Source organism: Colobus angolensis, unplaced genomic scaffold, assembly GCF_000951035.1.
Source record: "Colobus angolensis palliatus isolate OR3802 unplaced genomic scaffold, Cang.pa_1.0 Scaffold155, whole genome shotgun sequence".
Classification (NCBI taxonomy): Eukaryota; Metazoa; Chordata; class Mammalia; order Primates; family Cercopithecidae; genus Colobus; species Colobus angolensis.
The window spans coordinates 1164554-1171355 of NW_012114655.1; the positions used below are offsets into that span (position 1 = coordinate 1164554).

The window sequence follows — 6802 nt, forward strand, 5'->3', positions numbered from 1 at the left end:
GTCGGTTCCTCCCGGGAAAGCTTCGCCCCAGTTTTCGCCCCCCTGGCCGTGCGTCCCTCCCACTGGCCGACGGGCCTCCCTTCGTGGCGTCCGCGTTTGTGGTGCTCTCGGGGGCCGGGGGTGGAGAGTTAGGAGTCCTCGGGCCTCGGGGAAGCTCTTGGGGGGGGGGCGCCTGGACAGAGGTGAGGGGATCCAGCCCTCACGGTTGGATCGTGCCCGGCATAGTGGCCAGGCTCCGGGGCTTACCCAGGGGACCAGGACAGGCTCCTGGTGTCGCCCACCGCTGGCACTGAGCAGTGGGCGCCTTTGGTGCTGCGGTCCTTCCTTCAGGTTTCCGTGGGAATGGACGGACAGATCTGGATGGAGTTGAGATTTCTTTTCACAACTCATGTTCAACTATGTGTGTTGCCAAAATGCTCTTAATTGAGGTCAGTTTTCTCCCTCTTTTTAAAAACCTGAGCGTTGTGAGAGTGAAACAGGTTTTACGGAATATTTCACACCTGCGTCTTCCCTGAAGTAATTCTGCTGCTTCAAGTTTCGGGATTCAGTGTTACAAAGCCTTCCTCTTGAGCAAGGCCTAGTATAGTTCTTCAAGGTCCCTAGCTAGTTAATTCGAGGTGTTTTGAACGTGCATGTACAGGAAGTGCAGCCGTTTGGCCGTTGAGTTAGTGCACTATCCAGCCTTGTTAGAAAAGCTTTCGCTGAATTTTTTATTTAGTGGAGTGGCCGTGTCCTAAGGCTGCAGTACTTTGGGGAGTTTTCCATCATACTTGGCAGTTATTCACGAAATACTGAATATGTGATAAGGTTTTGTTTTGGTGCTCGGCACTTCTAAATGAATAAGTGGGACTGTGAATAAGAAAGATCACCTCACTTTGTTTTTAGAGTTATTTTGGTGATTTGATAACTGTCTTTGTGATTTGATTTCTGTCTTTGTGAAAGTAATTGCTGTAAGCTGGAGTGGCAGTAGTAGGGGTAGGAAGGAGGTCAGTAGAGTGGTTCGCACTTCTCATTCAAAGTATCTGGTGGATCCAAGTGGAGCAGATTAGTTAACGGTAGCATTGTTTTTTATTTTTTATTTTTTGAGACGGAGTTTCGCTCTTGTTACCCAGGTTGGAGTGCAATGGCATGATCTCAGCTCATCACAACCTCCGCCTCCCAGGTTCAAACGATTCTGCTGCCTCAGCCTCCCGAGGGGATGACAGGCATGCACCATCACGCCTGGCTAATTTTATATTTTTAGTAGAGACAGATTTTCTCCATGTTGGTTAGGCTGGTCTTGAACTCCCGACCTCAGGTGATCTGCCCGCCTAGGCCTCCCAAAGCGCTGGGATTACAGGCGTGCGCCACCGCACCCGTCCAACAGTAGCTTTTGAGAAGTAACTCTTTAAACATTGTATCTCGAAACAATGTAATACAACTTAGTTTGCTGTCTCTTCAAAATATTGTTTCTAATTATGGATCTTATCCGGACTATTTCTCCCCTAATTTAGAATAGGAAAGTGTTATCAGAAAGTGCATAATAACCTTAATTTGCACAGTTATATTTACATAGTTGTTTGCGCGGCAAGAAGAGATCGGGCCCAGAGTGTAACCCAAAAGAATATTATTTCTGTTTTGAAAGATCCCTGATAGAAACTTATGTTAGTTTATATAAGAGGATACAAGGAAAAATGCAGATTATTTAGAATACAGGAATTACTATGTAGAAAGTACTGTGACCAGGTGAAGAGGACTTAAAGATACATATGGCAGTGTTCCTGCCTTCAGTGTAGTTGAACCTTATCTCTTTTTTTTTTATATACACATCTTATTTTTATTTATGGAGAATCGGTTAATAAACACATTTTAAGTTCAACATATTATGTATTTGAGTGGGAAGCAACCTTAAACATTTTAAACACCAGAAATATACAAAACAATTATAAGTGAAATAATACAGACAAAGTCCCTTGTGTTTTGATTCTGGAGTCAAACCATAGAAATTTCAGGTTAAGAGAACTTTGAAAAATGTTGTTTCGAATATTAAAAATCATGTGTTTGAGGGAGGGAGAGAATTAACAGCCTTTCTTTGCCTTAAAATACTTTACGTTTTATGAAATTGCAATTGGAATGAAGCAGCTCCTAAAGTAGTCAGTGTTCAGAGGAAGAGAAAATTGAGCACAAGAGCCAACTACTGTTTTACTCAACTCCTTCACAATGCTCAGCTGAAGAACTTCTCACTTGAAAGACCTGTTGAAGGTCAGGCACAGTGGCTCATGTCCATAATCCCAGCATTTTGGGAGGCCGAGGCGGGTGGATCACTTCAGTCCAGGCGTTTGAGACTAGCCTGGCCAAACACGGGGAAACCCCATCTCTACTAAAAAAAAAAAAAAAAAAAAAGCTGGGTGTGGTGGCAGGTGCCTGTAATCCCAGCTACTCAGGAGGCTGAGGCAAGAGAATCACTTGAACTCAGGGGGCAGAGATCGCACTGAACTGAGATTGCACAAGTGTACTCCGGCCTGGGCAACAGAGTGAGACACTGTCTGAAAAGACAAAACAAAACAAAAAAGAGCTGCTGCTGAAGTCATGTCTATTTTAGAAAAGTAGTATGAGTGAGTTTTCTACATATTAACTACAATTTCTGGTAATTTGCTAAATGTTTTTCCGTTTTTACATCCGAGAGTCTCTATCTCCACTCACAAAGCAACAGGCACTGCTAGGGCTCTTAGGCTAACATCTGCCACCCCACTAATCTGCATGGTCCATAAACAGGTGTGCAGAGGAGCAGAGTTCACCTGTCAGCAGCCCTGCGGAATCCGACTCTCCAGACTTTCTGCCATTAATTACCATAGATGTGGCCTTTTTCCTGATATTCTATTCCCATTGGAGGCTTTTTATTAAGACCTTGTTCCTGTGAACACATTTGGGGCACAACATATTGTCTTCAAGATGCGAGGGTGGAAAATTGGAGGCAGGAAGCAAGAAGAGTGCACTCACTCTCCCTTCTTGCTTTTCTGGAACCCAGGCTTGACCAGCATGAAACTGCAGGTGAACCCAACTGTCTGTGTCTGCAGGGAGACTTTTCCCATGGACCACACACCACCTGACACCACAGGCCTCTTGTGGAGTTTCCACTGCCTCCGGCGTCCTCGCCCTGGCCGAAATTCTCGCCCAGGAGGCCAGCAAAGCCTCTGGGGCAGAACTTGTCACCACAACTGTATTAACTCCCTCAAGGAGAGCAGTGGAATCTTCCAGGGTTTTGGCCTCTTTCTGGATTTTGGCCTCTTTTGCTGTGCTAGGAAAATCCTTTTGATTTGGGTAGGCAAAGGCACACAGGCGCTTACATGCATCCAACTTCTGGCCTTTGGAGCTCAGCTTCAATTGCTGGCACCAGGCCCGCAGAATGTCCCCGTGAATCAGATTAACAGGTGGCAGTTTAGAGGGTAATGGAGGGATTGGTATCTTCTTCTCAGGTCTGGGGTTGTCACTGTACTCTGCCTTCTTCTTAGGACAGAGCACTTTATTGCCTTTGACAGACATTTTTTTTTTTTGGTTCCCTTTGCTGATGTTCCTGGCAAAGCAATCATGTTTGGTTGATTAGAAGCCTGCTGATCCTCTTCCCTTGACTTCTCTGTGGAGGTCTCCTTGCCTTTCGCCTTCTCCATACTTGTAGAAGCGGAGCCTCCTCCTTATCTCTTTCTTTCACTGTCAACAAATACAAGATTGTTTTGATTGAAGAACGTATGCGGGTACAGTGGATATACAAAGGAGCTAGTGGTCAGTTTCTTGAGGAGATAGTGGTCAGTTTCTTAAAGTGAAGAAAAGGAGAGCTGAAGAAGAGGGAAATTGTAAGAAAAAAACTATGTAGAAGGTGATGAAAATAAGAAGTGTACAGGCATAGAAAAAATGGGCATTTAGGTAGGAGTAGTGTGAGAAAAAGCATGGGAGTCTAAAATTACAAAATAGCATCTGCAAAAATAGCAAGTGTAATACAGGATGGTGGCAAGACCTGAAACTGGGGAGATAGGCAGAGACCAAATTATGGATCTTGCAGACCATCAAAGTAGTTACATTTTATCTTATAAGCAAATAGGAGTCATTGAGAGGACAAAGAAGAGACCTAAGCCAGCCGAGCCCATTTTTAACCCTCTGCTATATAGGTCAGGCACTGTATTAGGTACTGTATATTTTATGTCCTTAAGCTTAAATAAGGCTTAGTCATGACTGATGCAGAAATTGGGGGGCTGGGGCAGAGGTGGGGAAGGAACTTTTAGAGGGAAAGGTGGACAGAAACGTAGGTGAGAAAGAACATGGAACACTGTTTTTCCAATACAAACACCGTCACTCGGTTTTATTGGTTTTGTTGTATTAACCTCTGAAGTAGGCTTATTGGTGTGAACATACATTTTAAAAAACATGGAGTCAAGACTACAGGTGTCAACTCGGTGCAAGTCCTGTTGGTGAGCATTATGTCCTGAGGATGAAATCGGAGGACCAACAGGCCCAGGAGGCTTGACAAGCAACACCACGCCCAGAAGGACAGCTGACCACGCTTCAGAGCGGAACCGCCTTCTCCATGTAAACTTTTGACGTAAACTTTATGCTTCAGGATGGCCTCTTCTGCTCCGAGAGCCTCTTCTTCCGCGTCCCAAGTTTGGGAATGGCCCGGCGGGGCTCAGGCCCAGGTGGTGGAGGCCCCGGTGTGGCAGCCCCGTGCTGTCCATGATCCCAGGAGTCCAAGTTCAGAAGCCCCGCTGCGGTGGGTTGGCGGCTTCGCGGTAGCTGGGCTAGTTTTCCTCTGGAAACTCAGTAAAAAAAGAGTCGGCGCCATCCGCCTGAGCGCGGGTTTCTTCCTGAGCTAGGGGCTCGCCTGCCTCAGGCGCAGAAGGGTGTGCTGCCTGCCGGCCTCGGTCAGGGCCAGCAGCTCCCTGGCGGCGCCCGCAGCCGTGGTGTCCTGGGGCGCGGCAGGTGGAAAGGCGCTGGCCAGGGGTGCAGTCAGCACAGAATATGGAAGAGAATGGGAAGTTGTTTTCTGTAGCTGTAGCATTAGTTGTGGTGATAAGTAGCGGAAGATGAGGTTGCACAGATCCTCAAAAGTATTGCATGCCGTTCCAAGGACCTTACTATTTTTTTCCTGTAGATAATAATAGGGTTTATGTATTTTAATGAAAAAGGAGACATTATATGATTTTTATTTTATTTTTTTACTTTTTTGAGATAAAGTCTCACTGTGTCACCCAGGTTGAAATGAAGTGGCCCTCACCGCACTCCATCATGGCTCACTGCAGCCTCGACTTCCCGGGCTCCAGCGATCCTCCCACCTCAGCCTCTCGAGTAGCTGGGACCACTGGTGAACGCCACCACACCTGGCTAGTTTTTTTTTTTTTTTTTTGTGTAGAGATGGGATTTTGCTATGTTGCCCAGGCTGGTCTTAAACTTTGAGCTCAGGCACCCGCCTCGGCCTCCCAAAGTGCTGGGATTACAGGTGTGAGCCACCGTTTCGGCCAAGATTTTTATTTTAGAAAGATCATTCTGGAATTGTAGAGTAAGAATTTGAGAAGGGATGGAGAGAAGGTAAGAATGGATGTAGAAAGACTGGGAGGTTTTTGCGGTAATCGAAGTGAGAAATAAGGGTCCAAACTCAGGCAATGTTAGAGGGGATATGGAGAAGGAGGGAAATAGAAATATTTAGAAAGTAGAAGTCATAGGATTCAGCAACAGTTGGATATGGGGAGTGAGGGGAAAATAGTAGAATAAGATGACTTGGATTTTAACTTGGGTGATTGATTGAATAGACAATGGTAAAATATACTGAGACAGGGAATTCAGGAAGAGAAGCAAATTGGAGGAGAAATAGTATTTTAGCTTCTGAACATATTGAGTGGAAGTTATCTTTGAAACATCCAGGTGGAATCATCTGCTTTGGAATTGTGAATGGAGATTTGGAGTACAATATAACAGGCTATATTATGAGTGGTATCCGAATTCTTTGATTTAGATAACACCAAATACGAAGAGTTTGTTGACATAAAATAGTTCTGGAAATAGGCCGTGGAGAACATTTAAAGCCAGATAGAAGAAGAGCTGGAAAAGGAAATTCCTAAGTGTTTGGAGATGTAGAGAAATGATGGAAAATGTCATAGAAGCCAAAATGGTATCTGGCACCGTCACAACTCACTACAGCCTCCACCTCCCGGGCTCCAGCCATCCTCCTACCTCAGCCTCTCAAGCAGCTGGGACTGCAGGCACATACCCCCACACCTGGCTAATTTTTGTATTTTTGGTAGGGATGGGGTTTTGCCGTGTTGCCCAGGCTGGTCTTGAACTCCTGCGCTCAAGCGATCTGCCTGCCTTGGCCTCCCAAATGCTAGGATTACAGGTGTCAGCCACTGCGTTGGGCTGGGATCATTTTTAAAGGAAGTTATACTTTACAATCCACTCTCAAGAAAAAATATAAATTAATATTTTTTTAAAAAAGGAAAACCTCAGGCACAGTGGCTCATGCCTGTCATCCCAGCACTGTGGGAAGCTGAGATGGGAGGATTGCTTGAGCCAAAGAGTTTGAGACCAGCTTGGACAACATAGGGAGACTAGCGTCTCTGCAAAAAAGTTGAAAACCATTAGCCGACTATGGTGGCGCACACCTGTGGTCCCAGCTACCCAGGAGGCTGAGGTGGGAGGGTCCCTTGATCCTGGGAGGCTGAGGCTGCAGTGAGCTGTGACTGCCACTGCATTGCAGCATGGGGACAGAGTGGGACCCTGGCCTAAAGAAAAGGAAAACCATACTTCAAATGCTTTGAAAAGTTGAACGAAACACGTT

The 6802-nt window shown here is 45.8% G+C and overlaps 1 protein-coding gene and 1 pseudogene across 2 annotated transcripts in view; one reads left to right on the plus strand and one right to left on the minus strand.

The window, feature by feature from the left end:
• The window catches only part of RALBP1 (ralA binding protein 1), a 62914-nt gene that overhangs the window by 873 nt on the left and 55239 nt on the right, over window positions 1-6802 (plus strand). Inside the window, exon 1 of one of the 2 annotated variants that reach the window (XM_011936607.1) lies at window positions 7-428. The exons of the other annotated variant lie outside the window; for it this stretch is intronic. The gene's annotated coding sequence lies outside the window, so the exon portion shown is untranslated. Of the gene's footprint in view, window positions 1-6; window positions 429-6802 lie in introns of those variants that run through there. 2 annotated transcript variants of the gene reach the window in all.
• On the minus strand, window positions 2731-3647 carry LOC105507933 (annotated as a pseudogene).